General features: G+C 45.5%; 1 protein-coding gene across 2 annotated transcripts in view; it reads right to left on the minus strand.

Annotated features, from left to right (window-relative positions):
• Positions 1-27,474, minus strand: part of CCDC92 (coiled-coil domain containing 92) — a 34,920-nt gene that overhangs the window by 4,757 nt on the left and 2,689 nt on the right. The gene's annotated exons all lie outside the window — the stretch shown is intronic.

Raw genomic sequence — 27,474 nt, forward strand, 5'->3', positions numbered from 1 at the left:
TAAGGATGAAATGTGGATTATCTGTCTATAAATTATCCCTGTGAATACAGAGCCTCACGGTGCTTTTTTCCTAGTCTGCTGGGCCAGCAAGCACCCCTAGAGGAAACACCACCTCTCAGGGGGCTTCCGGTGGGTGGGTGTGTGGTAGGGCAGCTGCGTGGCTCGAGGGTCCGCTCTAGAGGTGACAGTTTAATGGGTGACACCAAGCTCAGTCTGTTATCTCTTAAGTCCCATGGTGACATTTACACCCCAACTGGAGCTAAGAATGGGGTGTATTTAGAACCCCAGGACATGCATTTTTATTCACAAGTCTCCTCCTAAGGAAAGTGAAGATGAGCAGGGAAGGGCAGAGCATGCGCCAGAGCTTGGGAGGAGCATGCTCACCCGCACATCCTAGAAAGACACGCCACTCAGGGGAGAAGCTGGCTAGAGAAACCCGAGACTAAGAGGAAACTCAGGGGCTTCCCCGGGGGGCCCAGTGGTCAAGAACCCGCCTGCCAACGCAGGAGACGCGGGTTCAAACTCTAGGTAGGGAAGATCTCCTGGAGAAGGAAATGGCAACCCACTCCGGGATTCTTGCCTGGAGAATCCCACAGAGGAGCCTGGCGGGGTACAGTCCGACTCGCGAAGAGTCGGACGAGCGCACACGCAGACACACAAGAGAAAACGGAACATGCAGCTTTGGGTGGCAGTGTTCACTGCGCCTTATTATAGGGAGCGATCTGGCAAAGTGTTGCCTGGAACCTTAGAATTTATCTTCCCTCTGACTTAGCAATTCAATTTCTAGGAATCCACCAGAGGGAAATAATAACCTCCATGTGAGGAAGATGGAGCTGTGAGGACAGTCATTGCACTGCAGTTTACGGTCAGAACTGAGTCAGGAAATAAACTCAAAATCCAGCAAGAAGGAACGGGTTGAATAAATAAGAGAGTTATCTCTATGGAAGGAGGATCGGATCTCCCCAGAGGCCTGGAACTCTACCTAAGGTCTGGCCGCAGGCCACGCCAGAGTGGAGTTTCCATCCACCAGAGCTGCTCTCGGAGGAGCCGGGAGGAGCCGAGAGCAGCCTTCCTGTGGGAGCAAGGAAGGTTTCTGTCGCTCCTGGAATTGTCTCCCTGCTGCAGCCACAAGCTTTTTGTACAGGACCACCGGGCCAGACACTAGTTCTAACTGGAGCCCCATGGTGCCTGAGATCCTGATGTGGTCAGGATGTGGCCTTGGGAGGAGGACGCTGACCTGACAAGGCGCCAGCTCTGAGCAGGGCAGGTGCAGGGTGTGAGCCACGAAGGGCTGCAGAGCGTCCCAAAGCTGAACGCCCTTGACGTCAAACGGACGCGAACACAGGGCCACTCCTGGAGCTTTCGGTCAGGATGCCCAGGTTTACTTCTCAGCAGACCTGTGTCTGTCACCCTGGCATCAGTTCCATCATCTCACTGGGAACATCCACTCCTAGGATCTACGGTGGGCTTTGCATGTGGCAATTCCAGGGGAGTCACGTTGTTCTCCTCTTGAAAAGGACCGACCTGGGAACTTGCCTGCTGGTCCAGTGGTTAAGGCACTGAAGTTCCAATGGAAGAGGGGCAGGTTCGATCCCTAGTCGGGGAACTAAAAGTCCACATGCAGCATAGCCAGAAATAATTTAAAAGGACAGACCTAAATCTGTGCTAATGTGGCTAACGGAAAAAGCATAGCCTGTGTTTTAGGGGTTTGCTGTTGACGATAAAGAACCGTTTACATTCCATCCAGAACTTAGTGGGTCTAGGCGGGTAAAGAACAGACCGGGCGTCCAAAGCCCCCTCGCTGACCATCTGCTCTGCCACCTGGAGCAGCCACCACTGTGTCTTGGTGACCCTACTTCGAAAACAGTTCTTGAATCCACTTGCTTCTCTCCGTCTCACGCCTAAGCCACATCACCCTCACCTGGATCTCTACAGAACCCCCGCTCTGTCCCCACAGGGGAGCAGAGTGATGTTAACAGAACCTTCCACGGCGCTGAGTGGGGTGGGTTCACAAAGCCCCGGGACCAGCCCTGTGGCCTCTGCACCCAGCGGCTCAGTGAACCTCCAGGGCCTTGGCCTCTGCACCCTGGGGGCCTGTCTTGGGTTCCTCTGCCCAAAAGGCTCCTCTTGTGTCCTCCCTTTGGCCCACCATTCCCCACAAGCTGAGGTCTGCATGTCTTCTTGGCTCAAGTTCACTTCTGCCCTGGCCCCAGGCTGGGCGAGGTCACGCCTCCAGCCCTTCACCGCCAGCCCACAACTAGCCAACTATCTCCTGCCTCCACGCACGGACTGCAGGTTGGGTCACCGCTGGATCCCAAGCCCTTGCTCGGAGCCTGGCAGCCAAGAGGCCAGCTGTCAGCACTCGCTAAACCAGCGGGCCCCAGCGTCAGCTGTCGGGTGTGGGTGCTGCACCAGGGGAGCTCGAGGCCTTTGGGGCTGAAGAGCCTCTGTTTCCATGAGCTTCTGACTTTGCATGCCTTGTGCAAAGAAAGCATGATATACTAAAATTGCAAAACAGTTTTGCCCAACGCTGATGGTACAAATGAGGTGCCCAGAAATAAATATGTGCTTCTATGACGTACCATCAGGAGCAGGGAGCGAAGTGGAAATGTGGCCTCTGCAGGCACCCCTTTTCCACATCACAGCGTGGGGTTCAGTTTTACTTGTGGGGATGTCACCGGTGGTCCAGTGGTTAAGAATCTGCTTTCCAATGCAGGGGACTCGGGTTCAATCCCGGGCTTCCCTGGTAGCTCAAGTGGCAAAGGATCTGCCTGCAATGCAGGAGACCCGGGTTTGATCCCTGGGCCAGGAAGATCCTCTGGAGGTGGGCATGGCTGCCCACTCCAGTATTCTTGCTTGAAGAAGCCACAACTAGAGCAGCCCCTGAGCCACAACAAAGACCTGTGTGCCACAACTAATACCTGAGGCAGTCAAGTAAATAAATATTAAAACACGTTTTACTTGTAACAAATTTAATGATTTAAATAAGCATTCGCATTCTAGCTGCCTTCGAGTCAGCAACTTGAACTGCACTCAATCTGATTCATTAATTCATCACCATAACTACAGAAATAAACGTGTGGCCTTGAAGCGTCCCATTCACGCGGGCAGGCAGTCTGGAGAAGAAGGAACACAAGACCAACAGGGGCGTGTGAGTATATAATGGGCAAAGCTGGCTCTGTTTGGAGCTCTGACAGTTGGAGGAAAAGGGTTTTTCAGCCCTGTGATACTCCCTCTGGATGCTAGTGTCTCTTCTTCCACAATCTACACTGACTTAAAAGGCCCAGAAGAGGAGATACCATCTGGGCAGGGTATCCTCTGGTTGTTGGATGTCCGTGAGAGAGACAGGTTCACTTGGGTCCAAGGAGACAAGTCTCATCTCCAGATGGAATCCAAATTACTGTCAATACATTATTTTCTCATCAGCGCAAAGAGGTAAACGGTATCACTGACTTCTGGAGAAGAGAGAGTTGCTGCTGCTTTAAAGAAGGTGATGGTTTGGGACTGCCCTGGTGGTCCATGGCTAAGACTCTGAGCTCTCAGTGCAGAGGGTCTGGGTTCCATCCCTGGTCAGGGAACTAGATCCTACATGCTGCAACTAAGAGTTCACATGGCGCAACTAAACATCTGACATGATGCAACTAAGACCTGGCACAGCCAAATAAATAATATAAAATAAATATTTTAAAAGAGAGAAGGTAATGGTTTAATGTCATCTCCTTGGCTACTGATGACATGGAATCACTGCAACGACTTAATCCTTCCAAGAAGCTGACATGAATGAAGCTACAGAAGCATCCTGTTTAGATCAAGGAGACGCAGCTGAGAGACGCAGACAGTCTGGAGGAAGGGATGGAATCGGTCTTGGGAGGGTGAATTCAGCATCTCTGAGGCGCTATGGGATTCAGAGACATGAAGGAGCATTCGTGACCCCTCCTTGAAAGGGTCAGCGCGATGGATGAAGGGAAATCGCAGGCGTCTGCTGCAGATGAATAATGCATCCGGCTTGAGCAAAGGCACTCAGGCCCCCTCAGCTGTGTCAGCCGGTAATGGGAGGGTGACATCCATAAAGCGTGGCTGGGAAAACACTGCACTTTTCGGGTCAAAAGGGCACATACTACACGGTGTGGGCTCTTTGTACTGCAGCTTTGAGTCTCGAGGCAATCCCGTTTCTTCTCCCAGTGTTACCAGGAGCTGTCGGCAATTTTACAGTTATTTGCTTGGTCAAAGGCAGCGTGGCCTGCACATGGGCCCTCTTCTCCCCTGGGAGATGTAGTCCTTGCTGCGGAGGACTAGGTTCTGGCGCGGGTAGCAGTCAGAGGGCAAGCCCGTCCTCGGCCCACGTCTTCCCCCTTGGGCATCTCAAAGTGGGCCCACCTGCGGAACCGGTTACCTTAATTGTATTTGGAGGTTAGGCCACATCCATGTTTTTTTTCCCCCTTTGGCAAATTTACTAGGAATTAAATTTCTGTGAATTTACTGTTTGCTCTACATGTTCAGAAACTTAACACTCGAAAAGGGCCGAGTTCTATAAAGGTGGGCACCTGGCCTCAACGGCTCCCCAGAGTGGGGAGGGACAGTAACATCATCTCCTGGTGATGACATGCTCTCCGTGACGGTTCTCAGAGAGACGTGAGGACCCCGAGCTTGCTGGGTCTGCTTTGTCTTGGCCTGAGGACAAATGGCCTGTCAGTAGCTCACGTCCAGTTCTCAACTTAACTCAAGACTAATGTCCCTTCCTCCCTTTCAGGGCTTTACTGTATAAATGATGACATTAGGATCTTATTTATGGAACTGTCTCCGCTCACAGGGGCACAGAGTGCTTTCCCATCACTTCTGTCACTTCGCACACACCCCTCTGGGGAAAACCAGGAACATCCTACCCACAAGCGAAAGGGCAGTTTGAGAAATGCCGCACCGGAGCCTTACTTCTCGCCCTCGGGGCCTGTGCGTGGATCTCAGTTTCGTTCAGGGATTCAGATGCTCTCCACCAAGCACGTGTCTTGCAGTGCTCTGGCCGAGGGGGAAAGGAGCACTGTCCCTCGCAGCAGCGTCTTGGCCGGGAAGGGGTGCAGTGCCCACCGCCTCCCCCCACCCCTGGCAGACCACCAGGATGGGCCTGGAGCACCACTGCTCACGCAGGCAGGACAGGTGAGACACTACACTCAGGTGAGACAGTCAACAACCGAGAAGGCTCTGCTGTCCATCCAACACAGCATAAAAACTCACCAACGAGTTCTGCTGTTTTTTTGTTTTGGCCACACTGCTTGATCCCTACCAGGGATTGAACCCCGTGCCCCCTGCTTTGGTAGTGAGGGGTCTTAACCACTGTCCCGCTGGGGAAGTCCTGAGTCTTGCTCTTAATACCAGCCAGGGTTTCCAGGAAGCTGGGCAAGGGCGTTCTGGGCCTAGCCAGTCTTTCTTTGTAAACCAGCCAGGCAGCACAGGAAGAGAGGATGAGGTACTGTCACATGATGTGTGCATCCTGATCCTTGGCCGGTACCCAGTCCAGGAGCCAGGGCCACATTCCCTGTCTCCTTGTCCAAGGCCAGGCTCACAGGAGCCCTCTGGGGGGCCGAGTCAGCATGGAGCCTGTTCTGGGGCCACAAGCAGTGCCTCAGCTTGGCCACCAGCAGGCAGAAACGGCCCTGGGACTCTAGTGGTGGAGGCACTTGAACCAGATTCATCTTATCCCCCTTTAATCAGGTACCTTGCTTTTGCTTTGATGTCTCTCCTAGGCACACTCAGATCTTGCCTACATTCTCCTCTCGAGGCACAGCCCCGATCGTGTCATATCCCTCTGACGTTCCTGGGGTCCAACTCCATGTTCCCAGAAGCCCTGCCTGCCAGCTGCCTCCCCTCAGCCTCCCCCTCTGCTGCTCTCTCGCCCTTGGCATCTGCCCCGCTCCCCACCCCAGCACGGGGCCTCTGCACACCAGTCCAGCAATCTCCACTGCTCCTGGCAAACCACTGCCCACCCCTCTGCGCCCACTCTTCCTTGTCTGCACTCCTTCCCGCATTATGAACGAGCTTCGGATACTTTTCTATGACTTTCCGAGGGTGCCGAGTGGGGAATCTCAACAAGAATTACAGAGCATTAATAAAAAAGTGCTGCCACGGTGCTGATTCAAACATGACCTCATCCCGTAATTTCTTCACATGCCAGAGCAGTATTTTAAAGTATCCCTGGACCACACTCCTTAGACTAAAGAAATGGAGTATCTTTGTTAGGGAAGGGTCTTGCCATTTAAAAATGGGACATTTCTTTGTTCCTGGGTGATCAAAAGTAGACCTATCTTTCATGCTCGACACAAAACTTGTGGAAATAGGGTAATAATTTTAGAATCTGAAAAAAAAAATAGCACACCCAGTACTCACGTGGTGCTGTGAATTAGTTATAACAAGCTATTTTAGATTCTAGTCATGAATAAGTTATAACCTGTTCACATCTGGTTCTCAGGCCGTGAACCGTCAGAAAGACGGGGACCCGGCTGCCTCTGCAGGTGCTCGGCAGGGCCTGGGACCCAGCAGGAGCCTCCTGGCTCTGTCCAGACCATCGGTGTTCAAGCCTTTTGTGCATAAGGACCTCTGCGGCTTTTCTTGTGGGAACTCTCTGTGCGGCTCTGGTGTCCTTTAGCTGAAGCACTGTCATGGTGAATATGAAGGTTGGCCAGAGGACAAAGGTAGCGAGTGTCATGATGAAGTGTAAGAGGAGAAGAGATGGCTTCCAGCCTTGAGGTGGTGCCCTAAGTAGATTCATGCACTTGGGAAAGACTGAGGGTGGAAGAGACCTTCAAAACCAACTATTCTATATTTCAACACCTCTGTATTTCAAGGTCAAGAACCTGCGGCCCAAAGAAGATTTGCTTAACTCAGTGGGATTAAAAAAAGAGCAGAAAGGCAAAAGTCATGAGGTGCTGGAGTGTTTAGGGGTTAAATCTAACCCTATCTTGTCACCAAAACCATCGTAATATCTAACTTAAAGAGCCAGTCCCAGTGCTGGGATTTTGCTGGTAGCCTAGTGGCTAAGAGTCCAAGCTCCCAACGCAAGGGGCTCGGGTTCAATCCCTAGTCAGGAAACTAGATGCCACATGCCACAGCTAAATATCCTGCATGCCTTCATGAAGACTGAAGATCCCATGTGCTGCAACAAAGACATGGCAAAGCCAAATAAATACATAAAAAGGGTTAAGTGCTCAATGCAATCACTTATGGTGTCTGGCACATAGTAAGTCCTCTGTTAGCTATATTATTTTGTGTAAATGTTGGTCAATATATAAATATTGTTTACTTGGTCCCACACTAGAGTATGATGTTTCCTGAACATCATCTAAATTTGATAATGAGCTAGCAAAGGATTCCAGTTCCTTCCAAAGAGGAAAACATAAAAGCAGACGGGGCATTTTCTGATGGCCTTTTCCCATTTTCACTGGAGAGAAGCCATTCAGGGAAGTGAATAGAGACAGGCAGGCAGAGCCAGGCACCCTAAGGGACAGTAAAACCTACTTCCTACTTTGAATCAATCTATAGTACTCTACAAGAAGCTACAAGAAGGTCGAAGGCTAATTAGGCCATCAGCGCTCAATCCAGGATACCTGCTTGTAGGAAGGGAAACTTATCATCTCTGAGAAGTGAATCCTGATGTTATTCTGCATTCACAACCATCCTGGATAAAGACACTGTTGTGAGTTGCATGACCCTGGCGTTTCTACTTGCACGTATTATTTAAGAAATTCAACCGATAAGTTATCTGAGAGTCCTCAAGAGTTGGGGCACCAAGAAAAAGGACGGCATTTCAAGGAGACGAAAGCATTCAGCAGCCACTCCAAAAATATTCTGATAAAAGGAAGGAACACCATTAAAAAGGGGAAGCAAAAAAGACACTGAGGATAAAAGGTGCAACTCTTTTTTAAAGTGACAAAAAATCTTGTTCGTTAATTGTTCTTAATGAATTGGGATATTTTTAAAAACTTAATACAACAGGTAGGTCGAGAGCTTAGCACACCAATCAGAACCTTGGATTCCAATTCAGACTCAGCCACGTTCTAACTGTAGCCTCTGTCTGCCCCTACTGTGTCCTCCCATGACACAGGGAACAGTAACAGTACTTACAAGACATAGTGACTGGGGGGGTGTCTCCGATAAAGCACTTAACCTATGTCTGGTCTACTGATAAAGTGGTAACTGAACTAAATTTGCACTCATCCACATGAGTGGAAACTGGGTGGAGATATTTTGTGGGGTCTGTTCTCTGTCTAGGTGGATAGTGCATATCATCTTTTAATAGATGGTCTGTAAGCTTCCCAGGTGGCACAGTGATAAAGAATCCACCTGCCAATGCAGACTCAAGAGATACGGGTTCGATCCCTGAGTCAGGGAGAGCCCCTGGAGTAGGAAATGGCAACCTGCTCCAGTTTCTTCTTGCCTGGAAAATCCCATGGACAGAGGAACCTGATGAGCTACAGTCCGTGGGGTTGCAAAGAGTCAGATGTGACTGAGCACACAAAGCTGCTTTAATGATGAAAATATATTACTTTATAGTCAGAGAAAAATATAAAGCAGTGTCTCTTAAAAAAACATAACCACTAACTATCCACTAGCAAAGTGGTGTCATATGTTTTAATTATGCTGTTACAGGGTAGTCTTGGGTTGCTTTAGCAGAACGGAGAAAAATTGATGGGAAGGCAGTTTTTATAAAAGCAACAATTTAGTGTCCCTGAGACATGCAGAAAATGATTGTGACAAGCCCTTGAGTGCCTCCCCACCCCCATGTGTTATACCTTCCTGTAACTCTGACATTATCCATCATAAAATATAAGGCCCATCAATAGTTCTTTAGTCATTGACAGCCATTTCCTCCTTGAAAGAATGCACAGCCTAACATGAAAGCTGTAATAGATGTGATTAGAGGGATCTGCAATTAGGTGGGGAAATACGATACGTGGTCGTCTGGGAAGTCTGCAGTCACTGGAGGCCTACACGATGGATTTATGAACCATGTTTCTCTGCAGTCTGATTAGCTCATAGTTTAAGGGGGGGGCGGGTTGGCCGTCTGTGTAAAAAATCATGTCAAGTGTCTGTACACTGGTATGGGCTCGGCCCTTCTGTGTGAAAACATCTCAGGAAGAAAGTAGGTCTGTGTTTCAGGTTGTCTAAAAGGCCCTCCGAGTGGGCAGCACAGGCCGGGTAAAGACAAGCACATGCACTCCCATGGTCTGAAGCCATACAGTACCTTCCAGGGGTGCCTGGGGCCTCCTGGAAAACTGGGTGACTTCATGGCTGCAATGCTCACCCACTGCTGCAGACCCCACCCCGGGAGGCAGGGGCATCAGCAGCCCCCCACACCCCCCGGCCAGGAGGCGCTGCCCTCGGGACATCAAGTCAGCACACAGTTAGCTCAAGTGCTTCTTGTCTCAGGGAAGGTGCTTCTAAGGAAGGAGATGGCCAAGGCTGGCGGAGCTGTGATGGCGCCACTCGGCCCTTCCTGTCCTCCTCCCGCTCTTTCTGGGCAGCCTCCAGCTGACTTCCCCTGAGGATGACCCAAATAGCTTCATTTCAGAAGCTAGAGCAGAAAACATTTGCAACTAAATAGAGATGCCATTCGTGAGCTTCTGACAAGCTTGTGGTTGAGCCAACAATCTAGGGACATATAAAACCTCATGGCTCACTACACACCTAGTTCTACCTAGTGATATTTGCCTTTAAATGGAAAGGAAAATTAGCAGGTCATATCTGATGAGTGGTTCCATTTCTACATTTGACTGTGATTACTGCAGATTTTAATTGTCTGCGGGTTGATAACTCTAAGCTATGGTGACCCAAATGCCAAACTGTCTTTTCACATTAATGAAACAGGAGATACTTCTTAAATCTTACTACTTGATGATCACTATCCTAAACTGTATCTCCAAGGCTGAGATGTGTTCAAGTGAACACTTGCTGTAAGAAAAGACTCTGTGTGTGGTTTGCCAAACAGATGAACCATTTCAATGGATTTAGCTGATAGAGTTTTTCTTTTATCCATCTTGTGGGCCTGACTAATAAGAGTACAGGTTTTAAGGAAAGAAAGGCATCATTAATCAAAGTTCTATACACTTTAATTTAGCCATACTTTTCTTTTATAACTTACAATAAAGTAAACCAGTCAATTGTTTCAGTAGTGCTAATAGAACATATTTAGGCAAACTCTCACTGGGCGCCTAAGAAAATGACCACTGATATATAAAAGCACAAGCCTTTATCCTTGTGAATATCCTGAGATACGCAGATGATATCACTCCAATGGCAAAAAGCTCAGCAGTGGCCACAGGACTGGAAAAGGTCAGTTTTCATTCCAATCCCAAAGAAAGGCAATGCCAAAGAATGCCCAAACTACCGCACAATTGCACTCATCTCACACGCTAGTAAAGTAATGCTCAAAATTCTCCAAGCCAGGCTTCAGCAATACATGAACTGTGAACTTCCAGATGTTCAAGCTGGTTTTAGATAAGGCAGAGGAACCAGAGATCAAATTGCCAACATACGCTGGATCATTGAAAAAGCAAGAAAAACATCTACTTCTGCTTTATTGACTATGCCAAAGCCTTTGACTGTGTGGATCAAATAAACTGTGTAAAACTCTTCAAGAGATGGGAATACCAGACCATCTGACCTGCCTCTTGAGAAACCTGTATGCAGGTCAGGAAGCAACAGTTAGAACTGGACATGGAACAACAGACTGGTTCCAAATAGGAAAAGGAATATATTGTCACCCTGCTTATTTAACTTGTATGCAGTGTACATCATGAGAAACACTGAGCTGATGAAGTGCTGAAGCACAAGCTGGAATCAGGATTGCCGAGAGAAATATCAATAACCTCAGATATGCAGATGACACCACTCTTATGGTAGAAAGTGAAGAAGAATTAAAGAGCCTCTTGATGAAAGTGAAAGAGAAGGGTGAACAAGTTGACTTAAAGCTCAACGTTCAGAAAACTAAGATTATGGCATCTGGTCCCATCACTTCATGGCAAATAGATGGGGAAACAGTGGCTGATTTTATTTTTGGGGGTTCAAAAATCACTGCAGATGGTGACTGCAGCCATGAAATTAAAAGATACTTACTCCTTAGAAGGAAAGTTATGACCAACCTAGATAGCATATTAAAAAGCAGAAACATTACTTTGCCAACAAAAGTCTGTCTAGTCAAGGCTATGGTTTTTCTAGTAGTCATGGATGGATGTGAGAGTTGGACTATAAAGAAAGCTGAGTGCTGAAAAATTGATGCTTTTGAACTGTGGTGTTGGACAAGACTCTTGAGAGTCCCTTGGACTGCAAGGAGATCTAACCAGTCCATCCTAAAGGAGATCAGTCCTGGGTGTTCATTGGAAGGACTGATGTTGAAGCTGAAACTCCAATACTTTGGCCACCTGAAGCGAAGAGCTGACTCATTGGAAAAGACCCTGATGCTGGGAAAGATTGAAGGCAGGAGGAAAAGGGGACAACAGAGGATGAGATGGTTGGATGGCATCACCAACTCAATGGACATGAGTTTGGGTAAACTCTGGCAGTTCGTGATGGACAGGGAGGCCTGGCATGCTGTGGCCCATGGGGTCACAAAGAGTCGGACATGACTGAGCGACTGAACTGAACTGATGAGGGGGAAAGAAGAGAATGAAAAAGCTGGCTTAAAACTCAACATTCAGAAAACTAAGGTCATGGCATCCAGCACCATCACTTCCTGGAAATAGATGGGGAAAAAGTGGAAGCAGTGACAGACTTTATTTTCTTGGACTCCACAATCACTGTGGACAGTGACTGCAGCCATGAAATTAAAAGACACTTGCTCCTTGGAAGAAAAGCTATGACCAACCTAGACAGCATATTAAAAAGCAGAGACATCACTTTGCCAACACAGGTCTGTCTAGTTAAAGCTGTGTTTTTTCCAGTAGTCATGTATGGATGTGAGAGCTGAACCATAAAGAAGATAGAGCGCTAAAGAACTGATGCTTTTGAAATGTGGTACTGGAGAAGACTCTTGAGAGTCCCTTGGAAACTCTCAAAGAGATCAAACCAGTCAATCCTAAAGGGAATCAACCCTAATATTCACTGGAAGGACTGTTGCTGTTGCTGAGGTTGAAGCTCTAATACTCTGGCCACCTGATGTGAAGTGCTGGCTCACTGACAAATACCCTGATGCTGGGAAAGATTGAGGAAAAGAGGAAAAGGGGATGACAGATGATGAGATGGTTGGATGGACATGAGTTTGAGCAAACTCAAGGAGATGGTGAAGGACAGGGAAGCCTGTTGTGCTGCAGTCCATGGGATTGCAAAGTGTCAGATGTGACTTAGCAACTCAACAACAATCCTTGTGCTGTTCTAGAAAGCTCTGCCCAGTCCCAGTCCTGTCGTCCTTTGTTGTTGTTCAGTCATGTCCAGCTCTCTGCAACCCCATGAACTGCAGCATGCCAGGCTCCACTGTCCTCTGTGTCATTGTGGACAGCATTATAAGTGAGCTAGGCAATCAAGCAAAAACAAGTCACCTCCCAGCTTGCCCTTCTACAAAATGGGCCTACATGGGTTATTTCCAACAAGTTTAAAGGATAGTAGAGATCTCTGAAATCATTAAAACAGTCCAACAATAGTCAAGTCAGTGACTAAAGGCACCAGGGCCAAGCATTCAGTTTCAGTAATTACATATCCTCTGGTGATCACTAATAAAATATTTTTATGGGACTTTTTTTCTTAAACACACTTTTTTTGAGTTTTTTTAAAAATTATTTTTTATTGGAGTATAGTTGCTTTACAATGTTGTGTTAATTTCTACCACATGTGTACAAAGTCGCTTCAGACTCTTTTTGACCCTGTATACCATAGCCCACCAGGCTCCTCTATCCACGGGATTCTTGAGGCAAGAACACTGGGGTAGGTTGCTGTGCTCCTCCTCCAGGGGAACTTGCTGACCAAGGGGTGGAACCCACGTCTCTTACGCATCTCCTGCACTGGCAGGCGGGTTCTTTACCTCTGGTGCCACCTGGGAAGCCCAGTTTCTACTGTACAGCAAAATAAATCAGCCATTCATTTACAAACATCCTCTCCCTTTTGAACTTTCTTTGCATTCAAGTGAGTTCAAATAGTTTTAAAAGAAGATAAACTTATTCTTTTAAAAAAGGCATTTACCTAGATCTTCATTCCCTAGAACCTTTTTGACTGGTGCAGCATGTCCACCTAAGGTTGCTTGACCTCTTGACTGTCTATCTACTGAGCTGACAGGTCCGACATAGATTATCCACGTCTTCAGAAGTGTCCTTTCGTGAGCTTCCTATGCTATGTAGAATAAACGAGGCACATTTACTGATGACATTTAGGGCATCTCTCATGAAGTTCTTTCTACTCACAATGATTCTTTACTGTGTCAGGGATCAGGAGAATTCTCAGAATCCTATATTCCAATTCTTTAGTAGGTTGCTCATTGAGTTCCAGGGGGAGAAGAAAAACTCTGCACAAAACACTGATCTGTTAAGTAGGTCTGGCATTTAAAACAAACAAGCAATGCTGAGATCTGGATGAAGCTGACGTGCGTGAGAACGAGGCAAGGGAGGCAGGTGCTGTGCAGGTAATTTAGGGTTTGTCTTTGCAACAGAATTTGGCTCATTTTAGATAAATAAGCCATCGGTATGAGTCATTATCCCAGTAGAAATAAATAAAAACAAAGAAAGGTAAAATAAGAGGAAGGATCACTGTATTTCATAGATTATCTGTCAGCTGTGGGAGGAGAGGAGGAAGAATTGGGGAAAGAAAACAATCACTGCATTTTATATTCATTTGAATTTTCCAGAGAAGGGGATGCAATTCAGTATTTTCTCATTCTTCCTGTCCTTGACCTTGATGCTATTTTCTTGTGTCCCTTTTTCTATTTGTACAATGACCTTTTTTTTGTTTTCCTTTCATATTTGACTTCATGCTCCTTCCGTGGGGTTAATAATAATCCTCCATTCATGGCACTCTTTCAGGGCTCACTTGACCAATAGATACTTTCAATAATGAGCATAAGATGTAGCCACATGTTTGTGTTTTTAAAAATACTTATTTGGCTGTGCTAGCCAGGTCTTAGTTGTTGCACGTGGCATCTTCCACCTTAATATTGCAGCATTAGGACTCTTGATTGCGACCTGTGGGAACTCGTTCCCTAACTAGGGATTGAAACTGGGCCCCCTGCATTGGGAGCATGGAGTCTTCATCACTGGACCGCCAGTGAAGTCCCTGTATCCACATTCTTGGAACTTGGCAATTTTGGTTTAGAGTGCCCAGATTTTCCATTTGAAGTCCAAAATTCTTGGGTGTTTCAGCTTCTTCTGCTTGGACCAAAATATGGTGGAGTCTATCGGTCATTTGGGAGCCGGTGGAATTTGTTTTTCCTCCCATTTTTTTTCGTAACTGAATGGTTGCCCTGGATCACGTGCGGCACTTCTTTTGCTGGTTGTGGGAGGATGTGAAACAGCTCCTGTCTCAGTGAAAATAGATGCCCGGAGATGCTTTTCCACTGGCTTTACTCTGCTTTTCCAGGGGGTGACCACCGCAGAGTGAAGGGAGCTTGCAGACAGTGATGGTGTCGGTGACAGTCTGTTCCGTCTCCCCCAGCTCTGGCCCGACACAGCCTCTGGGTTGGTCTGAGGTACTTCGGGCGAGAAAATACTCAAAGGCATTTTTTAATCGTGTAAAGCTGAACATCATTCACAAAAAGTCATTACGGCTATTATTTACTGTTTATGTGCCAGGCTCATAGATAACCACATAATTCTTTTTGAAAAAGATTTATCTGGCTGTGCCAGGTCTTAGTTGCGACACACAGGATCTTCAATTTTTGCTGCGGTATGTGGGATCTCAGTTCCTTAAGCAGGGATCAAAACCGCCCCCCCCACCCCCCCTGCATTGGGAGCATGAAGTCTTAGCCACTGGATCTCCAGGAAAGTCCCTTTTTCAAGGAAGGGGAAACTCTGCTAACACTTAAAATCAGGAAAGATCTAACCCTTAGCTTAGAATTTTGTTGAGCTGAACTGTAAAGCACTCAAGGATAAGATTTTACCAAGATGTAAAATCCTGTTGATGGTGGTCTGCAGAGGGGAGCAGTACTTGAGGATGAGCTACAGTCATGCAACAGGTAGGGATGAACCCCTGGGCTCTGGATCCAGAGCTTGTTGGCCTCGGCTTGAATCCTGGCCCTGCCACTTGTTAAGTCTTTGGATGAGTTATGTATAAACTCCCTGTGCCTCACTTTCCTTATCTGCAAGATGAGAAAACAGTATCTACTTTAGTCACGTGGTTGTGAAGATTAAATGAGTTAATCTAATGAGCCGCTATCCAAGAGAACTTCCTGCGGTGGTAGAAATCCTCTCTTCTCTGCCGCCCAACAATGTGGCCACCCACCACATGAGCCCCTTCCACACAGGTAGCTGGTATGTCTGAGAAAAGGAAGAGGTTGTTTTATTTATTTCGATTTGAATTACTTCAAATTTAAGTTGCCCTACATGGCTAGCGAGGGCTTCCCTGGTGGCTTAGTGGTAAAGAACCCACCTGCCGATGCAGGAGATGTATGTTTGATCCCTGGGTTGGGAAGATCCCCTGGAGGAAGAAATGGCAACCTACTCCAGTATTCTTGCTTGGAAATCCCCATGGACAGAGGAGCTTGGTGGCCTCAGTCAGTCCATGGGGTCACAAAGAATCAGACGAGTTAGTGACTAAACAACAACGTGACCTGGAGCAACCATACTAGGCTTTACAGATTTAAAGCATTTACAACTGTGCCTGGAACTATGTGCCGTCTGCCATCACCACCCTGACACGGAGCACCAGCCACGTGTGTTCCCCCCGGCTCCCAGATAACACCACTGCAGAGTCTGCCATGGCGTGCTGTCACTCTGCACTGCAAGAACACTTTAACAATTTTTAATACAATTTTTTTAAGTTGACAGATTGTATTCTCATTTTTATTCAGTTCAAGAAAATTTCTTTTTTTTGTTGCCCAGCATGCAGGATCATAGTTCCCCGACCAGGGATTGAACCTACACCACCTGAAGTGGAAGCATGGAGTCTCAACCACTGGACTGACAGGGAAGTCCCAACTATTTTGTCAGTATCATCATCCCATCCCATCTTGAGTCTTTATAGCACTTATCACTATCTAAAATTAGGTCATTTATTGATCTTTCTTACGGGACTAGAATACAAGCTCCATAAGAACAGGGCTGTCTATCTGTCCTCCATTATAATACAAGCATTCAGAGCATGGAATGCCTCCCTCTAGTAATCTGAGCTGGCCCTTTAATAAGAAAGGGTTCTCTCTAGTTGAGAATTAGTGGTAATCTCAATCTCTGGTCTGACTCCCTCCTACCCTCCGCCGCATTAGGTAGTGTATATTGTATTGGTGACATGAGAGGACTTGGAAATATCAATACTACCTTGTCGGGCATGAGGATAAGGCAGAGGAGGAAGCAGTCCTAATTCATGTAGGCCTCTGGGAAGTTTGCAAATAAAAATGCCAGAAAACTCTCAAGCCACATACAAAGGAAATATAGTTTAATTTCAGTGGAAGGGAAAGGGGGGCTTGCTGAGGACTCTCAGCGGAGCCTGTGACATACAGGACCCCACCGGGCACAGCTTACTGACACCTGGACAGTTAGTTCTGTTAGGGGCCGACTGTGTGTGTTCGCCAGCACTGACACGGGCACAGTGCCAAACCCGAAAGGTGGCTCTGCCCATGGGAACTAAGCTGGTTTCATGCTTTCTCACCTCTCCAGTGGAGGCAGAAACTCAGAAATTCAGGAAATGCTCATGCCGAGCTTTGATGATGGTTTTTCTGGTCCGTGATGGAATGAGAGAAAAAGGACAATGTGGTGACTTTTCCATAAGGCTAAGTTTATTTGGTTCAGAGGGTGAGTCTTTATTTTCATTTTAGAAATCCCCCATTCCATGAATTCTGCAGGCATAGAAACCATTTGAGTCACCAAGAGGTTTATGGTGATGGCCAGGAGCTTAACATCATCATCGTCTTTTTTTTTTTTTTAATAATTCAGTATTATGGAAGTTCACTTTATGTAATTGGCTGCCTTGGGTCTTAGTCGCGGCACGTGGGATGTTCGTTGCATCAGGTGGGGCTTTTTGTTGCTGCACGTGGACTCGCCAGTAGTGGCTCATGAGCTTAGTTGCTCCAAGGCATGGGGTATTACCTCCCTGACCAGAGATCAAACCCGCATCCCCTGCATTGCAAGGCAGATTCGTAACCACTGGACCACCAGAGAAGTCCTCTCAATTTTGCCTTCTGATTTTCCTTTTGAAGTTTAGGAGGCCCATTACAGCAGGTTGAGCAACCATGCTTCCTTTAACATATGTGCTGGGGTTAAGGTCAAGCCAGCGTATGTTCTAAAGTGCTCACCGTGTACTCAGTCCTATGCCTACAGCTTACCAGGGATGTACGGCTCAGCCGCCAGAGTACAAAGAAAACAAAGTGTAATTAAATCCTTGTGAGGATGCCAAGTCAGGGGCCAGGGGAAGGGTGACCCAGCACACAGCACCTGGAGCTCTCTCATTTACCTGCCTGTCTACCGTATGAGGCTTTGTGAATCCCAGACACAAAATGTGGGGGCCACATCCCAATCATTTTAGTGCTCCTGGTACCTTACAAATCACCGGGCACGTGGAGCTGCCTAAGAAACGTCGAGTGGCTGAGGCTGCAGTCACCTAGGTGGTCTCAAGAGGCGGGGACTGAAGCTGACCCTCAACGATGGGCAGGCTTTACACAGGATGAGGTGAGAATGAAGTTTTGAGAGTCACAGAGAGACCACTATACTGTCCCACATGGAAAGAGCATTCCAGCGAGTGGTGGAAAATAAAGTCAGGTAGAAAAGTGAGGGCTGGATTGAGCTGCTTATTAAAAGTCGCTCAGAAAAGTTGAGCTGGAAGAGAGAGGAAACGGGGAGAAAGTTGAGTTTTTACCGATTAGAGCCAAAGTGCTACCAGAGGGAATTGAATCTGGTGGGGATGATGCAGCAGGGAAGGGAAGGGACGGGAAGGGCAGCAGCCACCCAGCCTGAGGCGCCAGGGCCTCAGGGTGAACAAGGCCAATGGCAGAACCACCTTGTACCGAGGGCTCACATGCCAGGCGCTGAGCTACCCTGAGCTACAAACATTCTGAGGATTAGAGAGCCTCCTCATCTCTCACAGGGCTAGCAAACAAGCTGAAGGGGTTAAATGAGTTCCTTAAAGTCACTACTAGCCAGGGGCTGGGTTGGGTTTCATCCCTCTGACTCCACAGCCACACCCTTAGGTGAACTCCAATGTTCTTGGCAGGTGAAGGTGAAAAGCGTGCATGCCCTATGGGGGCAGAACATCCTTTGCCCCATACTCCACTTGTTAAAACTCTTCTGTTCTTTCCTTTTCCTATGTTTTAAGCTTCTCTAGTCTACTCTTTTTTTTTTTTTTTTTTTACTCTTTTTTGGCTTGGGCTAACTGGGAGAATACTAGTTTTTTTTTTTTTTTTTTTTAACGAGTTGAGTGGACCATTTTTTAAAAGTCTTTGTTGAATTTGTTACAATATTGCTTCAGTCTTACATTTTGGTTTTTCTGGCTGCTGGACATGTGGGGTCTTAGCTCCCTGACTAGGGATCGAACTCACATCCTTTGAATTGGAAGGTGAAGTCTTAACCATGAACCACCAGGAAAGTCCCCAGTGCTTCTTCTTGATGCTCATGAAAAAAGCATGTTTCTTTGCTCCTAAAGTTGCAGAAAATTCTGGAGTATTCTGGACTAAGAAGCTAGTTCTATTAAGGAACCACAAGTTTACTCTGCTCTTCAGTGTGGAAATGTGTGTAAAGGTGTACACTTCTTTGGTTTATTATCAAACAAGTGTTTTAAGACATCTGGACTTCCGACACTGTTGCTGACTCACTTAAAATGTAACTCCTAATTTCTAAAAGTTTGCTTTTCTAATTGTTTGCCTTACTTGATAATTTATCATCTTAGTAATACAATTTAAATCATTATCTCTGTTTTACTGGCATAGAAAATTTTAGGGTCTCCTCATTGGTTAGAGGAGGGGCTTGGGATTTCTCTCTTCATACAGAAGGTTGAATTAAGTGTAGATTCTAACACTTTCTTTACTCAGATGGAGATTGAATCTGCCGGTTCAGATCAACAATTGGATGGCAAACCAGCCTGGGGAGGGGAGAGAGGAGGATGGGGATTCCTTCTTGAGACAAATACAGTCCAGCCAAGAGCGCTGAAAGTAACACCCCTTGGGTCCTGCTGAGGAGCTGCGCTGGTTCTGCAGCCTGACTGACCTGCTTGGAACACCCTCTATGGAAGATTTTCTTCTTCCTCAGAGAAGCTACACAGTCACTATTTTACAGCTGAAGCAAGAGACTATTGGTCGTTTTCATCCAAAAAACACACAGCACATGTAAAATTTAGGACTTGAGACACGTGAGAGCAATCAGAATTCAAGGGGGAGCATCCTCCTGGTGAACCCCATTTTTGAGTCTGACCAAGTCAGGCAGTGGTGCTCCCGGGAGAGACTGGCCAGGTCTGGAGACCTTGTGGGCTGTCACGGCCAGGAGGGGCACTTCGGGCATCTGGTGGGTAGAGGCTGGGGTACCACTAAACAGCCTATGACACACAGGATGTCCCCCCTCAAAGCAGAATGCTCTTGCCCCGAAGGTCACAGCACTGGGGTGGAGGCGGTCTAATCCGAGGCGGGCCTTTTCCCCCTTCTGACTTGAGGTTTATCCTGCTCTCCTTGGAGTTCTGGGATTGCTAGTTAAACTGTGGGTGACTGAGCGCTCAGGAGGGACAGGTCCCAGCCACGCAGCCTTCTTCCTATAAACAGAGGGTTCCTGACCTGGGAAGAGAGGCAGCCGTCAGTGGGAGACCACCAGGCTGCTGAGAGGGTTTCTCCACACCTTCAACTCTTGGGAGGCAGGTGTGCACAAAGGCACTGCTTTACGCATCTCACTGTTCTGCGTCAGGATATATGCATTTCCTTTTTTTCCCCCCTTTTGCTCAGAAGAAAGGACTTGTATGTAAAATTTGTATAAGAATACAATCATTTTCTTCCCATTATTGGAACAGTTTGAGATTTTGTTTTTCCTGTTTGAATGCTTCAGTGAACTGGGAAATGGGGAGGGTGAATGTAAGATAATTCTGGAACCCCCCAAAGGGGACTCCAAATTTACAGTGATAAAGCTGCATATTTCTGCAGACATTAATATGGATATATCCAAGTTGACCCAATGTACATTTTCAACAGGGGTACTTTGATCTAAACATTCAGGGCACCCCTAGGAAATGTTGATGTTTAGAGGCTTTAATGTTTCTTGAATGCAAAGGAATTCCTGTTTTAAAGGAGACCACTTTTTGTTACTGTTTTTAGTCACCAAGTTGGGTCTGACTCTTTGCAACCCCATGGACTGTAGCCCACCAGGCTCCTCTGTCCATGGGATTCTCCAGGCAAGAATACTGGAGTGGCTTGCCATTTTCTTCTACAGGGGATTGTCCCAACCCAGGAATTGAAACCGCATCCCCAAGCCCAGGAGACCACTAAATACTTGCATATATCTTATGAGGGTTCTAAAGACTCCTAAGAAATTTATGAAACCATACCCAAACTCTTAATCTTTCACATGTGGTGGCACTTTTAGAAAACATTTCCAGGCTGGGAGAAATGAAACTACAGGCTCCATGGCCACCAGGAAACCCTGTTTACAAAAAAGGGCCATAATTTAAACTTTGTAATTTACACAAATATACTAGAGAAGTTAAAGAAATGTACTGAGCTGGTCATTTAAAAAATGGTCTTCTAATTGAAAAAGGTCGATTCCAAAGTACGATTACTCTGGTTATAAAAATCCCAGTTTAGAAATAAGATACAGGTGCAAACTGAAAAGCTACTTATCTTCTTTAAAAAGCTTCTGTGTTAAGTACAGGAAGGTATTCCAACAGAACACAGAAGATGCATGAAGAATTATTAAAATACTCTTGGGGCAAACCCTTTCATACATTGTTCAGTGACTTTGGGGATGTAAATGAAGGTTCTGTTTCCCTCTGTTGGGGGATATAAAGTATCGCTGTGCAGTCTTTCAGTGGAGAAACCACCTTTCTCTGAGCACCTCTCTGAGCGAGGCACCCCTCAGAGGACAGCTGGGAAACGCCAAGTAAAACAGATGCAAACCCGGCCGCTACTGGAGCTTACATTCCTGAGGCGGGAGGGACAGATGAGCCTACACTAGTTATCAATTCATACCAAAAAAGCAGGCTTTCTGCCAGCAGGCTACATTAAACTGAAGTTACTAAATTCCTTACCGACCATTATTTAAGAGTAGATAAATCTAAACATGAGCATACAAGTAAAATGAGCTATAATGTACGAAACTGCTATCTCTATCATTTGCTCTTAAAAACTCTCAGACAATATTATTACATTGTGTTAACCCATAAAACTGCTCTACTTCCATTAGCTGAGTAATTTTTTTTGAGTAATGTTTTAAGATGCCATACTTATCTGACAAATTCTTAGTATCAACAATTGTATTATCCTTTAATGCAACTTATAGTAATATTTTCTAAAATCCCTAATTCTCTTTGGACTGATAGTGAAGCAGTTAGCTAACTTTTTCCCTCAAGATTTGTAAAGAAATTAAAATAGGGAAAACACACCTTATCACCTCAGAATTCCCAAGAACCATCTGCTCCATATTTGTTGTTGTTGTTGTTACTGTTTGGTTTTTAAATTTTATTTTTCAAATTCGAGGATAATTGCTTTACAATGTTACATTGGTTTCTGCCATACAACAACGTGAAATCAGCTGTAAGTATACACATGCTAGGTATTTTTGAGCACTTATTTTTAAAGCCCAAATTAAGACAGTAAAATCAATTGATATATAATTGGCTTCTGATATGTCTGATAACATTTGAAAACTACAATGTAAAATCTCTAAATAATATATTGTCATTTAAATATACTGTTTAAATGTACCTTTAAATGTTTGGATGTATGGGTGAATCAAGGTATATTAAAGTAAATCAGTAACAACTTGTGCATAATTGAGGAGAGAAGACTAGTAGCTCACAGAAAAGAAGATTAGTCCCTGGAAGGGAGACGGTTCTCAACAAAGAAGGATCTGTCTTCATTTTGCCTCTGCACGGTCTGTCCACAGACAAGATGTATTGCTCTCACTGCAACATGTGACTCTGCTTTTCCTTCTTACTTTTTTTTTTTTTCTGATTCTCCTTCTGACTGTGGTCAATTGTGAAAATAGTGAGGGTGCCTCACTCGGGGAGGAACTCACATTTCTAATGGTCTTCATGTTACCCTATGTTGGGGCCATTTTAGAAACATTCTCCCTTTGATGAATAACATGGCCAAGGCTGTCTTTGGCCAGGCATCCTTTATGGACTGATCAGTCCCTTAGTCCTTCCTTTGTTGTTGTTTTCTGGCTTCACTGGGCTGTCGTTGTGGAGAGTGGGCTTAGTTGCCCTGCAGCATGTGGGATCTTAGTTCCCTGACCAGGGATCAACCTGAGTCCCCTGCGTTGGAAGGCGGATTCTTAACCATTGGACCACCAGGGAAGTCCCGACCGGTCCCTTCCGGCAGCTCTTCGCCATGCGGTACTTGTGCCCGATCAGGTAGCCCATGGTGCAGTGGCCTTTGGAAGCTGTCAGGGGTCCCTGTAACTAGATATTCTGGCCTTCCCCAGGCAGCACCTTGGCAGCTCCTAGGGATTTAACGTTCTCATCTTGCTCCTGGGCCCTGGCCTTGTACATGCACATGTAGAGGGCTGCAGAGGATAATTCAGCTGAGTGGTGTGCTCCAATTTCAGCGGTTCAACAGAACTGTGTGAGCTACAGTATGTGTCAGGCTCACATGGGCAGGAGGGCAGGGGCATGCAGACCAAGAGAGTGGCTTGGTTATCTCCCCTTTAGAGGGGTGGGATTTGTAAGTATATTCAAATTTGTCTGATTCAAACAAGGAAAATGATTTTCATGTCACCGCTTAGTAATTTCGCCAGATGTAGAGGGTACCCATGTACAAAAGGCTGACACAATGACCATCAAAAAGACTTCTAAAATATTTTATTTCTGGATTTGGCACTTTAAATGTGTCTATACTTCTAACAGGAGTCTATAATTTACAGGTTGGATTGTAAATAAAGCTGTAAGGCCCTACACATTGACTGTATCATTCAGAATCAGAAGAGGCAGTTAATTGTCACAATGGAATTGTAGGAAAAAAAAAAAAGAAAACCTGGCAAGATTTTTCAGAACTGGACGGAAGCAGCCAGGTGCTCTACTTAACAGACTGTGAACACGAGAGCTTTAACACACAAAAAACTAGGACCTTCGTCTAGAAAACTCAGTAGGCTTATGAGACTTCTTTTTTCTAAGATTTTTCTCTTTTAATGTGGACCATTTTTTAAAATCTTTATTGAATTTGTTACAATATTGCTTCTGTTTTGCATGTTGGTTTTTTGGCCCTGAGGCATGTGGGATCTTAGCTTCCTGACCAGGGATCGAACCAGCAGCCCCTGCATTGGAAGGCAAAGTCTTAACCACTGGACCACCAGCAAAGTCCCTTATGAGATTTTTAAAGGCAGAATTTTAATGTGCTAGATGAAGCTGTGCTCTGTTACTGGGCAGTACTGATAAAGGGCATCGAAGCAATTCATTCACAGGCCTAAGAAGTCTGGGTGATGAGGTTCTTTAGGGTTCAACAGTTCGCATTGCTGAACAGGTCAACCTTCCCACAAGGATTTATATTTCTGTGGGCCACTAATACTAATGTACCAAGGCCTCACAGCAGGTCTGGTGGAAAGAAACTGGCCCCAACTGCTCAACAACTCCTAACTTCACTCGGTTTTCCTTTGAGGTTCAGAGATAGATAATCTGCTTCTCACTTAAGTTTCAGACTCAAGATGAAAAGCCACCCAGAAAGGCCCTATGGGCCTCTGGGCCTACATGGGAAGGCCCCCTACTGTGCCCATAGCCTGCTGGTGGGTAAAGTCAAGGTGCCGTTCCAGACTCAGTCAATGAAGATCAAACTGCTGAGTTCCATTCTACAACTGAATGAGCCACAAGAACACCGCTGAACACACAGCATGCTCAACCTATCTTCGGGAAGGTCTCACCTCTGGCCATATTTGTTCCAATCTAGATTCTTACCCCCCCCCCAAAAGAAACCCCATGTCTTTGCCCTCAGACGGTAACGTTGCACTTTGCTCATCTCTGAACCAGGTCCTAATGCCACAGCCTCACTATACTGAGAAATCTCTTTCTGTTGAAAACTGACTGCAGCACTTTCTTGATGGGAACGAATTCCTCACTTGTGTGTGAAACCCATCACACAACTCAGAGGCCTAGAAGGATGACCTATCTTTTCCCTCTGTCATCAAAGACTATGTCCTACCTGCCTCCCCCAGCCCTCCGCCTATCCAGTGCAATAGGACATGTCGGTGAGCAAGTATCTCAATGGCTGAAAGCCGCTGCTCTGTTCTCCAGGGATTTTCTAGTCCACTCACCATGATTCAACCAAAAGATAAAGATGACTCACTATCGAAGATAAGGATTGACCCCTCCTTGAAAAGGACAGGCTCTGCCTAATAACATGCTATATTCCCAGAACAGAAAATTTAAAAAATAGCAAAGCCTTTCTTCATCTTTCTCAAGATGATATATTCTTCATATTTCTTTCTTCATATTTCTCAAGATGAAATATCTGCAAGACAGATATTTCTAAAAACTGGACCTATTCCCACATGCCACAGCCACTGAGGGAGACGTGACACCAGTGTCCTTTACCTGAGCTGATGCTTGTGACAGTTGGAGAAACGGGGGCTCCTTCGATGTCTGGAGTGTGGCAGGAACCTCATCACATACACTCATCATTAAGAGAAATTACATTAGAAACCATTAGAAAAATATGGCTGCCTCTGGATGATTAAGCCATGACAGGCTTATTTGCCCTCATGTACCTGTACCTTGGGGAGCCAGTGTTTTCACAGTGAGGTTACACTAAAGGTGGCCCTTTCAGAGTGTGGTGCCACTCATTTCCAGGTGGACTGTGTGACTTTAAGAAAATCAGTACTGCAATAGTCCTGGGAATTAACATTAATATGTGTCAGCAATGTCACATAAGAAATGACTCAAATGGACTTTCCTGGTGGTCCAGTGGCCAAGACTCCCAATGTAGGGGGCCCAGGTTTGATCTCTGGTCAGGGAACTAGATCCTACATGCAGAAACTAAGACGAAGTGCAGCCAAACAAATAAAAAAGAAATGCCTCATAAATCATCTTACCTATGTAGTAAATAACAGGGGTTCAGCCTGCATTTAGAAACATGGTGGGAAGGAACTCTGAAGAGCAAAGATCATGGATCTTACATGGGTCTAAATGTAACATCTTAAGTGTTGTCAAAGAGGCAACAAAGAGAAAGATTGTAGCAGCAGAATATTGTATGCCTAGAATTGGATTATTAACAGCATTCTTCTGTTTTCTTTATTGTAGCTTTTAGCATCTCAGGCTTGTTCTTGTGTGCTAGCTGATTGAAGTGCACTGCTCACTCCTAAGAATCAGCTAGTAGGAAGGATCTCGAAAAGAGGACAACACTTATTCCCTCTTCCCTTACAGGTCCAGAGGAGTACAGAATTCTTGCTTCACACGGTTATTTCTGATAAAGTGATATACAGGGATAATCATAAAAGTATTCATTTGTCTGCTCCCCAGTGTAGAAACTTGTGAAAAAACATAAACTCTGGTTTTCTGATTAACAAAAGGGTCTTTTAAGACATCTGTGAGATGCCCTCAGAGATTATGGTGAGGTTCTGTAAAATGTAACCTTTCACCTACAAAAAGGCTGCTTTCTAACTGGTTGCTTTACTTGATTATTTGTTGTCCTGATCATAATATTTAAAACAGCATCTGCATTTTTTTTCCCCTCAAGGAATAAATCAATACTTGTAAGGTGTCCTTATTTGATTTTTTGGTTGGCCAGAAGAACTTTGTATTCTTCTCCTTTCCTTTCATGCATAAAGTATAAATAAACAGTGCATCTCTGGTTTAAGCAAATTTTTAAAATCTTTACATTATTTAAATAGTCATACCCAAATCCAGCTGGTGGATAACAGGCACAAAAACATGGGACAAACTCATCTGCTAAAGAACAAAAGAGAGGAACTATTTTTCTAAAGGTTTTTTTTTAAAATTAATTATAAGTATACATTAATTCAGAGCTGTTTTTTTCCCCTCTAACTTCTTCCTAAATTGGAGAGCTCAGAATCTGGCCTAACTCAATTGGCCTCGTTACCATCATGTTCCACTTAAATCCTTGTGCACACAGTACTTATTGGGTTCTCTACTATTCACAGGAAGTTCTAGCTTTGCTCCTGGGACACAGACAGAGTCCTAACCCCACTGATCCACTTAATACATGTACTGTGATTGACAGTCAATAGCCTCATCTTTGTTTTAACGGACAGAGCATCATTCTTATCGTTGACAAATTATCATTCCCAGGTTTGGGCTTAGTACAAATGGGACACATCTTTTCCTTCGTCAAACACAAACTCTAACTTGCCTCATCTTTTTGGACCACTGTGATTCTGCTTCTTCTCAGCTATACTTTACCTGCCAACATGTATGAGGCAGACATACGGAAAAAAGTCCAGTGCAACCTCCTGTCAAGGGATATGACTGGACTTTCGGCTGTGATATTTGAGTCATGTTTCAGTAATGAAATAAACAAACTAAAATGCAGTGCAAGCACAAGAGTCAGCCCTTAACCAGTATCTTTCAAAAAATAATTTCAGCTAAGAAAAAAAAATTCTATTCACTTTCACAACCTGCTGACTCTTGAAAGAATGACTGAACATCATTCCATTAAAAAAAAAAAAAGCCTCTCCTGCTTCTCTTCCTAGAAAATGGTAATTTTCCTCTTGATTAAATGTTTATTATAGAAAATAAAGGACTTCCCTGGTGGCTCAGATGGTAAAGCATCTGCCGACAATGTGGGAGACCTGAGTTCGATCCCTGTGTCGGGAAGATCCCCTGGAGAAGGAAATGGAAACCCACTCCAGTACTCTTGCCTTGAAAATCCCATGAACAGAGGAGCCTGGTAGGCTATAGTCCACTATGTCACAAAGAGTCGGACATGACTGAGCAACTTCACATTCACATTCATAGAAAATAAAAGCCAAGAGAAAAAATCATGCATAATTAAGAAGCATCTTTTAAAATAAGACCGGGATGTGACAGTGCTTTATTACCTGTAAAGCCCCACACAAACGCAAAGAAAGTAGACTTAGAATCATCTCTGGTATCAGGTAGGCCTCTGCCCTGGTAACAATCTTCCGAGGATGTAAGTAGGTGTCTGGGGTGTTGTTATGCCCAAGCTGCAGAAGTCAGAGTAAGAAATAAAAAGACACCACGACGCCCTCCAATCAGACTGCCACT

This window comes from Muntiacus reevesi, chromosome 13 (genome assembly GCF_963930625.1).
Source record: "Muntiacus reevesi chromosome 13, mMunRee1.1, whole genome shotgun sequence".
NCBI classification, from domain to species: domain Eukaryota; kingdom Metazoa; phylum Chordata; class Mammalia; order Artiodactyla; family Cervidae; genus Muntiacus; species Muntiacus reevesi.